This window comes from Nothoprocta perdicaria, unplaced genomic scaffold, assembly GCF_003342845.1.
Source record: "Nothoprocta perdicaria isolate Ctin4 unplaced genomic scaffold, notPer1 scaffold_8, whole genome shotgun sequence".
Classification (NCBI taxonomy): domain Eukaryota; kingdom Metazoa; phylum Chordata; class Aves; order Tinamiformes; family Tinamidae; genus Nothoprocta; species Nothoprocta perdicaria.
In genome coordinates, this window is record NW_020456087.1 from 9490429 (window position 1) to 9502799 (window position 12371).

Sequence of the window (12371 nt, forward strand, 5' to 3'; positions counted from 1 at the left end):
TTCCCCTGGAGGTCTCCCAGCTAAGTACTGACCAGACCTAACCCTGCTTGGCTTTTGCAATCAGATGAGATCAGAGCCTGAGCTGCGATAGCTTCAGGCAATAGGTAGTTTGCAAAGAAAATACTGTTTATGCCACATACGTGAAAGAATGAAGCCCGCTGCTCTGAAAGAAGATAGCTCCTGGATGGGTGTTTTCTCGGAACCAAGAAACCCACTCTCCTTGTCCAAGAAGAGGTCCATTAGATGGTGACTTCGCTGTCCCTGTAGAATGGCATTGTTGGCAGGAGGCAGCAGGATGAGCTCTGAGCCAGCTTCCTTCAAAGCTTTGCTCACTGGAGAATCTTGTTCTGCTCCTGGAGGGCAGTGCAGGTGCTAGGCAGAAGGTGCTTCTTTGGTTTGATGGTTTAAACATTGGTTTAATGGAGTTTAATGGTTTAATGTTCTCACTTGTGCCCTTAGGGTAGGACAGGTCAAGTAACTCACTATGAATTTAATACTCTGCCAAATTTCAGCTCAGCTTTGATAGGCCCAGCAGTTCTACCAGCAAAAGAGAAGCACTTGCACACCAGTGTGGGGATCACCAAAATAAGGCGAGGTTGATCTGTCTTGAGAAGATGCTAAGTTCTGCAAAAATAAAAAATCCCCCTTGTAACCGGAAAACTTTGTTTTCCAAGAGAAAGATTGGGAAATTTTTGACTGGAGAAACTTGTTTTTGTAGGAACAGAAAATTCCCAGCTAAGGCAGCATCTTCTTATCTGTGACCACTATGGTCTTGAGCCGAGGAGTGCTTAGGATATTTCTTACCTTCCAGGAAAACAAAGCAAACCAAAACCTCTTCCAGTAGAAACTGATAAACTAAGGCAGTTCAATAAATTAGAGAAGACCAGCAAGCCATTGTAATAGAACAGTAAAGGGAAGAGGGAATGGGAATAGAGCATAAAGCAAATCTGCTTGTTTCTGCACCCTGAGGACAAACTTGAGTAGCTGCAGGAGAGGCCCAACACAAATTGCCAGTATCTCCCTCTGAAGTTTGGATTGCTGGAACATGCTTCTACCAGCAATGTACTGGCCTCCAGTTTGCTGAAAAGAGGAGCAAGAAAACCACATAAACAGGAATAAAAATGAGACAAAGAGATGAAACGGCCCTTCGTCCTTCAGCGAGGCTTAAAAGCACGAGAGGCCTTGTAGTCATGTGTAATTTTATAAACCCACCCAGAGACCCAGTGCAAATCAACTAGCTTTCAGTGACCACAGACGCTGAAGGTGCTCTGGCTGCAAGCACAAGAGTGGGTGAGCTGTGAATCCAATTTGTCTGTGCAGCCTGAAGTTGTGTCTGTAGTGTGTGGTGTGTTGTGTTGACGGGTTTTTTAGAGCTTTAGAGCACTACCCTGCTTCAGGAACTAGAACAAGCCCTTGGGGTTGTGCCTAGCTATGGAATAGACAATAATCCTGTTTTTTTATCATTTTCAGTGGGAAACTCGCTATGGTTCCCACATGACTAAGGCTGCACAGCCATCCTGGGTGGCTTGTTGGGACACTGAGGTGCAGGGCTGCGCACAGAGCTACACTGTGACTCTGGGCAGAACCACGATTAGAAGCCAGGAACCTCAAGCTCTGGATTCAGACATGGAGACCATGTACCCACCAACTATTTCCCATCTTCAGTGTGAAGACAGTACCTCGGTGTAGAGAGCCCTGCATCCCATGTGCTGTTTGCCTGCTCATACATCACTGAGTCACTTTGCTGGCAAGGATGCCTTACAGGAGGGCAGTTTGGTGGGAGACTGAGTGAGATCTTGTGGCAGCGACCACATATGCAGCTCTGGAAAAAAAATACAGAAAATAAAAGCTGAGAAAAAGCCAGACCTAGCAACTTTCCATTAAAGAGCCAGCCAGGAGCCTCTTAAAGGGACTCTGGCTGGCTGTTTTATTAAGTGTGACAAAGTGATGGGAGGCAGGGGGAGCTCCTATGTTAATCAGTTGGAAAGGCATCACGGTTCTCCACGCGGGAGCATCCTGGGGAACGCGGCATTAATTCCCGGCATATGCTCCCGGCATCTGCCGCGGCAGCCGGGCGTGGTGGGAGCGCAGGGCGAGGCAGTGGCAGCGGCGCTCCCGTTCCCCGGCGCTCCCGTTCCCTGGCACTCGCCTTCCCCGGCCTCGCCTTCCCCGGCCTCGCTGCCTCCTGCCTGTGCCAAGTGTGCGGCAGGACATGGACCACGACTAAGCGCAGCTCCCTGGGGGACGCCACAGTCTGGTGTTCAGGCATCCTGCAGAAGGAGAAATGCTGGGCGCTCGGGAAAGGTAAAGATGGCTGAACAGTAAAGAAGCCATTTTGGATAGAAATGAATCCAGTTTGCCCCAAACAACCTGAATTTCCCCCACAGCCAAGTATGCCTCTCCCCAGCGCTCTGACATGTTCTGCAGGAGGCTCGGAGGCTCTTTGACTCCTCCTTCTTCTGTGTGTCCCACCACTTTTGGGTGTCTCCAGGGGACAGGGGTTGACTTTGCTGTTAGGCTGCTATTTCCTTCCCTGCATAGAGGTTCCCTGGAGGGACTCCCTTCCGCCCTGTACTTCCACCAACGGCACCGTGGACAGGGGGCTCAGTCCCACCAGCCTGCTGGATTCGTGCCTTGGTTCAGGTTGGGCCCAGCCAACCTCCAGCAGCTGCTCCCCGGCCACATCCTGTCACTTTTCCACACAGTCCCTAGGGACGGGAGTGCGCCAGGAGCAAGGCCGTGCGGCAGGAGCCCCACTGGGCAGGAGACACTGCCGCCGCTTCGGCAGCTCCTCTCGCGTTGGGCACTCGCCATCCCGACACCCACCAGGCTGTGCTTGGGCCGCGCGCGGCCGGGAGCATCCCGAGCCATCCTGCCGCATCCGGGCGCCCTCGTGCTCCCGGGGCAGCCCTGAGGGGCTGGGACCTCTCCGTGCCCTCCGCGAGGCGGCTGCCCTGGGGCGCCGGCGCTCTGGGCTGCGGGCCCTGCTATCGGCCTCCATCTCCTGTCACTTTCAGGACCACTTCATTATCCTTTTACTCTCCCTTTTCTCCCGCTTATCGTTATTAATAATCGCGCTGGATTGGCTGGAGTGCTGACAGCTGCCCCTTGTCTCGTCTTTCTGTCTATTTTAATCCTGCCTGCTTATCTGGAATAAACCTGATCCTTTTTCTTTTAATTAAAGACATTTGGTCAGCCAGCCCCTCCCCCTGCAGAGATAGGGTCGATCACGGCAGCGATATGCGGCAAGCAGGAAAAGGGGCCAATTACCAGGTATTCGGCAGCCCGAGGACATGGGATGGTGGAATGGGGCCGGAGAAGACCCCTGGGCTGTGCAGTGTGGGGGGCTGTGGGCGCTCAGATGCACGTGCTACGTGAGCAGCCCTTAGCGCTCGTTCCTCCGCGCTTTCTCGTGCTGCCAGGAGGAGCCGGTGGCAGCTTTCTCAGGACCAGCCATTCCTACGCCGCTGTCTGGCCTTGCTGCTTCCTGGGGCCACAGCCCTAGTTCTGGCCCCTGAAAAATGCCTTGCCCGGCACTTCACTTCACCTGAAATATTCCGGTTGTCTGAAGGGACAGGTCACTCGAGGAAGGGCTTTGCAAATAGGCTGGAGAAGAATTGTTGTGCTAATGCACACTTTTATGAACCCATAAACTCAAATCTGCATTCAGTGCAATCTGCAAAGTGACTGGAGTGCAGGCTGAAATGCTTAGAAAGTGTTAACCAGGGGTCCGTAGCAAAGCAAAATGCTCTGAAGTGCAGCAGCAGGACTTTGGCTGTGAGCAGCAGGGGTACTCAACCTTAGCACTAATAATGCATATTCTTCGTTTCCCCAACAGTTCATTTCAGATGCACAAATTGCAAAGTTGACTGAATGCGTATGTACCTCCGCCAGAGTATGGCAACTGGCTTAGATTTGTAGGGCTCGCTCAGCCCCGAGAGGCTGCAGGCCCATGAAGGGTACAGGGCAGAGCTTCCTGCTGCTCAAATGAGAGCGTAGCTCTAAAGTTCTGTCAAGCAAACCAGGCTGCTTTCTGTGCGAGTGCTTCCGCTGACTGGGGTGAATGTTAACCTGCAGTTTGGATGGTGTTTAGGGAACTGCCACAATGCAAACCCATGCATATGGCTTAGCAGATGCTTTAAAGCACGTGATTCTATGCAAATCACGGACATTTGTGTAACATTTGGGCTGTTGCTTCCGTGTGAAATTTCCTGTTATTTGCAGAAAGTATTTTCCATCACTTTTTGTCCGCTCAGAGATCAAAAATGAAACCCAGAGTTTGGCTCTTTTCTATCCAATTATTGATGGCAGAGCATGAATGATCATTGCTGAATGGTGAACGAGATATCTGAAAGATGAGAAAAGACAGATTTCGCTTGTCTAAACTGAAGCGCTAATAACTGAACATAGCTTTTATTATCTCATGTGCAGTTCCAGCAAAAGCCATCACCCCTCCAGATCCAAGCAGGGAGAATTCTCAGGATGATTTTTGGCCATGGAACAGCTAGGGACACCTTTTCTGGTGCTGTGAGACATGTTGAGTCGGCCAAAAAAGATGGACTTACAATCCATGCAATAGGCTGAAGTCTTGCTTTGATCATTACCCTGATCAGCAAACTACCCACAAAGCCAGAAAAGCACCTTGGGAAAGTGCCAGAGAATTTGCTCCAAGTTAAGCAACCTTCTAAGTGCTTTGAGTGCCGAAGCCAAATTGGAGTTAAGCATGTGGCTCCCCACGGCCCGCGGGGTTGTGTGTGCAGATGGCTGCGTGGCTTGGCGAATCAATCCACTGAATGGACCACAACACTTCGGGGTCATGTAGATCTACCTGAGCTAGCTCAAAGCTAGCCCAAATTGCAGCTCCGCCTAAGCCGGGGAAGGAGAAGCAGCCTGGATTTGCCTGTGCTGAGTGCCATGGCTCATCCTCTTTGGAGCTCGGAGCAGACACTGCTCTGTGTCCCATAGAGCTCCTTCCTTGCTTCCTTTGCATTCAAACCAATGGTGCTTGAGACTGAAAGCCCTGTCTGTTCCCAGGTGCGGGTGTTTGGATGGTCTCCCTTTCACACACGGCAATAGTCTTGGCCTGACCATGCCTCTTCCCTGGGGTCCCACAGTGAGACCGCGACACAGCTAAGAGCTGGACCAAGCTCGTCCCCCAAACGTGCAGCAGGTGCTGCACCCACACTGTGCCACTAACTGAAGTGATGCACAAGGGCAGTGTATTTACATTTATTCCGATTTTCAGCTAAAAGCTGGTTCCAGACTCCTTCCAGATTTACAAATACAGAAAGCAAAACTGCACACAATCTTTGTGGAAAAGCACCTTTCCTAGGAATAGTACAGTGGCCACCTGATATTCCCCAACTTGGTTAGGAAACCATAATAATCTCCTGCAAAACCACCACCTTGTCATTAGCTTGCTCCTGTCCTCCCAAAAATACCTAGGGAAGGGGATGAGTTTTCAATGTACCAGACTCTTCTTTTTCAGTGCAAGGTCTGGAAGCCCAAGGCTGGCAGACTCTTCAGCCTGGTACCATCTCTCCCCACAGCATCCAAAAACACAAGGACTTCTGCTGAGTTCACCCCTAGCACAACCAGACGGTTCTCAGAAGAGGAATGGGAATCCTTTTCTATGCTGCAAGATGTAGAGAAAGTCATTCAGAAGACCTTGAATGTGCCACACAGTAGCACATGCTTTAATAATACTCAAGATTTTTGTTTGCTGTTCAAGTTACATGAGAGTCAAGTGGCTTTAACAAAATTGTGGGGCCTATGTATCTGTCTCAGGGGTGGTGGGCCCTTGGCATGGGGTTCCCTTGTCCTCACCTGTGTAGTGCCTGATCAGGTGGGAGTGGACGTGGTTCCAGGCCAGCTTCTCCTGAGGTGAGGCAGGCACAGAGAGAGCTTGATGAGACACCCGTGGCTTGCAGGATATGCAGCTGAATACTCTCCCGTTCAGAGAGTAATGGTCAGTGTGGTCTGTGTCGTATCAGGTAAATTGGCCTGGAATATGTGCACGTCTGTGTGCGTATGTCTGAGGAATCCCTCTTCATCTTGTCAATAAAGAAAAAAATAAGGAAAGGGTCTTTTGACTTAAACGAGCCAGGTTTGTGTGTCTGGGTGCTGGGGGCCGTCACCTTTCCGGGATGTTCGTGGTACAGGACTGCCCTGTCTCTCAGCGTCCAGCTCTGTCCACGTGGGTCGGGGGATCTGTCTGTCTGTCTGTCTGTCTGCATAATGTGCATGTGCACCAGCCATGGCTGAGGTTGGAAGTATTTATGGCAATTAAAATGTTTTGCCTGGGAGCTGTTTTGGGGCTTTTTTGAAGTGAGGATTTTCAGACTTCAAGGTGTTAACAGCCCCTCTAAACGGTTTTGTTTTTTAATTGCAGCAAATGACTGTGGAGCCATTAAACATTCGCCTCTCTGCAGTTGTTTCTAAGCCCTTTCAGTCCTTCTTCTATTTATTCTGTTTAATTCAGTCAGGTAGCTTCGGGGCAGTGAAGATCAATACTTTACTTTGATAGAAAAGAGTCAGGTTTGAAACATAGAGATAAAACTGACACATTTTGTATAAATTTAATTAAAAATGCACCTTTAGTGGCTTGTTGCAAGCACAAAGCCAGCCCTCCATCTAGCTATCTCTCTGTCTCTCCCTCTGTCTTCCTCTTCCCTTTCTTGTTCCAACAGGAAGATCTCTGAATCTGCCTCGCCAACAAAGCGCCTCGTTTTATGATTTTTTGTCTTGAAAGTTTCGCACGGAGGCAGCGGCGCGGAGGGGATGTGCAATTCTAAGCAGCCCTGGCGCTCTCGGCGGGCCGCTCTGCTCCGCTCCGCGCGGCGGCTGGGGGCAGCGAGGAGCTCTGCGGCACGGGGGGAGGAGGGCCACCAGGCAAAATGATTTTTGTTTTGTTTTATTTTATTTTATTTTTTTTTAAACCCAGCAGATTGGACACCCTGGGGCACTTTCCATGCGGTTCTGTAGCTCCTCTCCACCCCCGCCCCCTGCTTCTTGCTTTGTTAAAGTGAGAATTATGTTTCTGAGTACACGCGCATCCCGGATCCCACTAGGATAGCACTGGCCACGAGGCAGCATCTTTATTCTCTCTCTTTCTTTCTCCCTGCTGGCCCTCCTCGCTTCTTCCCTCTCCCTCTCTCCCTAACCCGGCTGCCAGCGAGGACATTTGTCTTGTGTTTTATAATCTGGCCCCTTCACCCCCTTCCCCTGCGTGTCTCCCTCTCTCTCTTTCTCAATCCTGTTTGGCTCCGTTCATTTTTCACTTGAGTGGCTTTCCGCCCCGCTCCCCTCCGCGCCGGCCTCCCTCCGCTCAACACCAATAAAACACACGCAACACGGGTAGAACAAGGTGCCAGGGCTCAGCGTGACAAACGGCTCGGGCCCCCTCAGCAACCACGGCTGTAAATCGCCCCCTTGCCCCGCACCCAGTGCCAGGGACAGCACAAGGGCCACCAGTGACAGGGACAGTGCGAGGGCCACTGGCGCTGGGCACACCGCACGGGCCACCGGCTCAGCAGGTCTCCTGGCCCGGCCCTCGGCTGCCTGGAGCTCAATAACTCCAACAAGGCTCCAAATCATCCAGGAGGGATTGGGAGGCCATCGGGAGTCTGGACGCCTTTACAGCACCTTTACAGATGCTGTTGGGCTCAATGTCCTTGCCCCGTGGCCATGCATGGCTGTGGCTGGAAAATGGGATCATGGAGCAAGGGTGTGTGGACCACGCTCCTGTCCCGCAAGCCCCAAACTCCCGTTGTTTTGGCAGGGAGCCGTAGCGCATCTGCTGGCTGGGTTTGCCTTGGCTGCGTGTCCTGCGGAGCTCGCTGTGCGGATCGCACCGTGCTCACGTGCACCAGCTGCTGTGCACACGTGCACGCGGCAGGGCCCTGAGAGCCGCAGCCCGAGGAAACAAACCACCGGGGAAGGGACACACAAGGAGAGAAAGAGCAAGTTGCAAATAAACGTGAAGCGTATCTCATCAGCTGGTGGTACCTGAGATCAGTGTCTGTCTGGCTCCCCAGAAACACCGTGGAGAATAGTGGCATTAAAGGGCAACATGGCCTGGGGAAGTGATTGGTAAATTATGGATGGGGTGAGAAAGGGGAGAAAGAGTGAGTAGAGCCCGCATCATTGTGAGATTGGAGAACAAGAAAAGAGAATTGGAGAGAAGAAAAGAGCAAGTCTGGAAGTTGAGACCAGCTCAAGGCTCATGCACAAGTGAGATGAGCTTGTGTGAAGGGCAGAGGGGCAAAGCCAGACACATTGGAGAAGCCATGGCATAAAGAGCTTGGATGATTAGGGTGAAAGATAGGAGGTGACGGACTTGCTGACTGTGGGTCCGGGTGACGCTGGGGAGGGAGCGACTGTCAGTGCCCAGCGTGAGCTGCAGCCACTGATTTTGGGTGTCTTAAGCAATTGCCAACGTCAGTAAGGGTGTATGTCTCCTGCTAGGGGTTTCATTTGGGTGTGGGTTTCCTCTTCGCCTCTCCCTGTATAAATTCACATCAATAATATAGGTAGCATTTCCTGCTCTCCTGCCTAGAGGAGATTGCATTTCAACTATGAGCAGAGAGCAGATTTTGTAAAATGTTAAATACTTTATGGTGCCAAGGTAAAAGAAGAATCCTCATCCTGCATTGCTGTGCCCGAGTCTTTATTGGCAGCTCGCTCTGTAGTCCTGGCCGCTTCACTTCAGCAGTAGTAAAAGCACAAAGCCTTTTTTGCTAAGTCAGACCTGATGGGGTTAACGCAGTCTGTCAGTCTGTCTGCATTACCTGGGCTGCAACATCAGTTAAGTCCTTCTGAGTGATTCGTGGAGGTGAGTGCTGAGGGCTGGTTTCTCGGGGACTGCACCGCGACGGAGTGTGCACGGTACACAGTGCACCGCTGCACACAGGCAACTTCGGTGCCTTCTGCCTTTAATCACGGCAAATGAAAGTTTCTAAACAAGCGGAAGATGCCAGGCTTTTGTGTTCTGCCACCGGAGCTGTCTCTGCGCTGCCTTCAGTGCCGGTAATTGCAGACAGAAGTCGCTTTGTGTTAAAATGGCAGCGATAATTGAAACGGAATTCAGAATCAGGACCCTGCAGGCAGCGCGTGGTGAAAGAAGAAATAAAGATCGTTTGGGTCACATCTTTTGTAATTTGCGTTTAATAATCGTACCAGGAGGTACATACAAAGGGAGAGGAGACATGAGAGGCAGCCGGCTCTCCCTCCCTGCGTGGGCGCTGCCTCGCAGCCTTCCCGCGGAGCCGGGGCCGCGGGAGCCGCGCGGGACATCGCGGAGCGGCGGCAGGGCTGCCCGCACCGGGTGCGGACTCCCGCAGGGCGTCTCCGGGTGGACATGTGTCCTGTCCAGCCTGCATCCGGCTGCACTGGATGGCCTGTGGACTGCCCTGTGTGTCCCGCTCCACAGAGAGAACCAGCCAGCACCGTGCTGACTTGTTCTCATAGCACGAGACCACAGTGGTGAAGTTTGGCCTGCCAGGTACCTCCAACATAATCTCACGGACTAAATAAGAGATTTCCTCTTGTCAGCTGCTCTGTGATTTCCCTGACTTTGCCTCAGCTGGGCCTTCCCCATAGTGCACAATAATCGAGATTTCTTCTTCAGTAAAGAAAAACAACAAGCACTTTATTTCTTATACCAAACCCAACAATATCCAGCACAGGTCTAAGGAATGCCTTTATCCATTTGCATGTTCCACTTGGGTCTTTCTAACATCCAGCTATATTTTGAGGCACCCTGGGACCTATGCTTAAATAATGCTTAAATACACATGAGATGAAGATACCTGCACACAAGGCCAGTCCATTCCACTCTTGGCAGTGACTGTCCTTGCTATGGACTCTGAGTATATTTGGGAGAACAAGCTCAGTCCTGGAGACCTTGGCTAGTGTCTTGCAAACCTCAGTGTGAAGGAGTATATGGCACTGCTTGGACATAGTTTTTTACCCTGTTACTGGGCTTGACTTGGAGGTAGAGACTTCCCTCCACCTGTGACCTGGGCACAAAGAAGCCACCTCCAAGGCCCAGCAGCTCCCCTATCTTTGTGCTGACGGTGTTTCCCCTGCAAACACGCTCTGCTGCTCCTGGCAGCTCACCAGGTCGCAGCTCTCGCCCGTGGCCAGGAAGAACATCATCTGTCGGATACATCTGGAGCTGCCATCCTGCCCTCTCCCAAGGAGCCCAAGGGGTCCTTATTAGAGGGGCAGAGCTGCTGTCATGACAGGAGAAATTCAAGCTGGGAAAAAGCAGCTCCTAGTTTTAACTGCCATTACAAGGAAGAATCAGGTTAAATTTAAGGAAACAAAACCGCAGCCTTCCTTTAGCCTAGAGAAAGCACCAAAACGTGACTTGGTTCTCCCCCTGTTCAAGGGTTAACAGATGGTGCCTCATTCCCCAAAACTTGAAGTCAGGAGGGGGAGACTCTCTGAAAGACAAAGAGAAACAGAGTTTGTGGAGAGAGACTAAGCCCTGTACAGTTACATTCATGCCCAGCTGCACGTTAGAGAAAAGTCAGATCCCGAAGAGGAATGTGAGCCCTCCTGGCCTCGGCCTCGCGCTAGCTCCTCTCCCATGGGGCCGTTTCTGCCCGGTTTTGGGGCAGCAGACCCTCTTTCGTGCAGTTTCATAGGGTCCAGGCTGCACACAGGGTAATATGTCATCAGGAGGCCATAAAAGCATCGCAGCTGCCTCTCCGCGTCTCCTCATCCGCGCGGCCGCAGGCCTCACCTAGGCCCCGAGCGCTCACAGGAGGGCCCCGCTCTCCTGCTTCCTCCATTACCCTTCCTTCCCGCTTCCCATCTGTGGGCTGAATAATTCCACGCTAAGTAACTTCCTCTCTGCAGCCCCCGGGATGGGATGTGGGGCTGTCTCCCTGAAACACACGGTCGAAAGCCCCCCGGACCGCGGAGCTCCGCGGTCCGGGGGGCTTTCGACCGTGTGTTTCAGGGAGGCAGACACCAGCTGGCTCCGACGCCGTTTGCACCGTCAGCTAAAAGCTCCAGAGCTGGGGACGTCTGGAGGAGCCCGTGGCAGAGTGGAGGCTTTGGTCAGCTCGAGGTCAGCTGGAACAGATTTCCAAAGCAACGGACAGATGGCGAGAGGAGATGAGGGGTGTAGGGGGTGGTGGGGGGACGCACATCGAGGCTTTCACATGAAATAAATAAAGAGCTGAATGTGCTAGGGGAATAAGGGACTGATGAGCGTGGTGGTGGTTGTGCTGCTTCTTTTGGAGCCCATGCGTGGAGCTCTGCCCGGTACCGGGGTACCAAGCCCGGCAGAGGGTTTCCACTCCCACCTCCAGCCATTGCGCCCATTCACAGCTCAATCCCTCTATCCCGGCCTCCTTCTTGTGCACCGGTTCCCACATCTCCTCCGGGTAATGTCCCTGGGGGGAAACAGAAAGCTGTCCGGACAGTGGTGGTCCAAGAAGGACATCTCTGTAACACCAGGATAACAGCGGAGCGCTCCAGGAGCCCCGCTGCTGCCTTTGCGCTCTCTGCTCACAGCCAGTCTTGGCCGCCGGGCTGTTTCATATACTCCTGCTTTTGCACTGCTGACTCCTTGGGACGGAGAAGACACTTTATTGTCTGATCCTGCAGCACCTCATGGAGTGCTGGGGAGAAAGGCCCTCGCCGAGAGCTGCCGCATCCTCCCAGCGCACACAAATCCTCGCTCACTGAGAGCATTTCAGGAGAAACAGCCCAAGAAACTCTGCAATGCACCATTATGGGACAAGCCACCCAGAGATGCTCCGTCTTCCTCCATCCCAACAGCTTCCCCAATCCCTTCCAAGATGGCCAACCGTGGAGGTTGCCACGTGTCCTGCATGAGCAAGGCTCACAAATGATAGATTGTCTTTAAAATCCCGCTGGCTGCAACTGGGTGTTCCTGATCGCACAGCTGCCTCAGCCTTTCCAAAAATACATGCTCCATGCACCCAAAGCAGCTCCTGCATGTTAGTAATGCACTGCAGTAAGAAATGCTTAAACATTATCTTCCAGGCTCATTATATGACTTTTTTATTCATCAAGAATGGAAATTGATTTGTGTTATCTTTGGGGAGGACTGGTATTTTTTCCTTTTTCATGGTGATTGTTTCTTTTTTTTTTTCTAATACTACTGCTTGGATGGTGCTAAATCCTTTCCTGATGGATGAGAACACATCTTCATGGTTGGCATGGAAGCAGATACATGTTATGGGAACATGTAAAGAAGGCTTTTCATTAAGGGATAGCTAATGTGGAAAGGCAGTTCCATGGGAGCTCCTCACGTGCAAGATCCTACCTTATACTAAGAAAGTCAGTGAATTAAGCTAAACTGTCAGGACACTGAGGGCACCAATAGACTT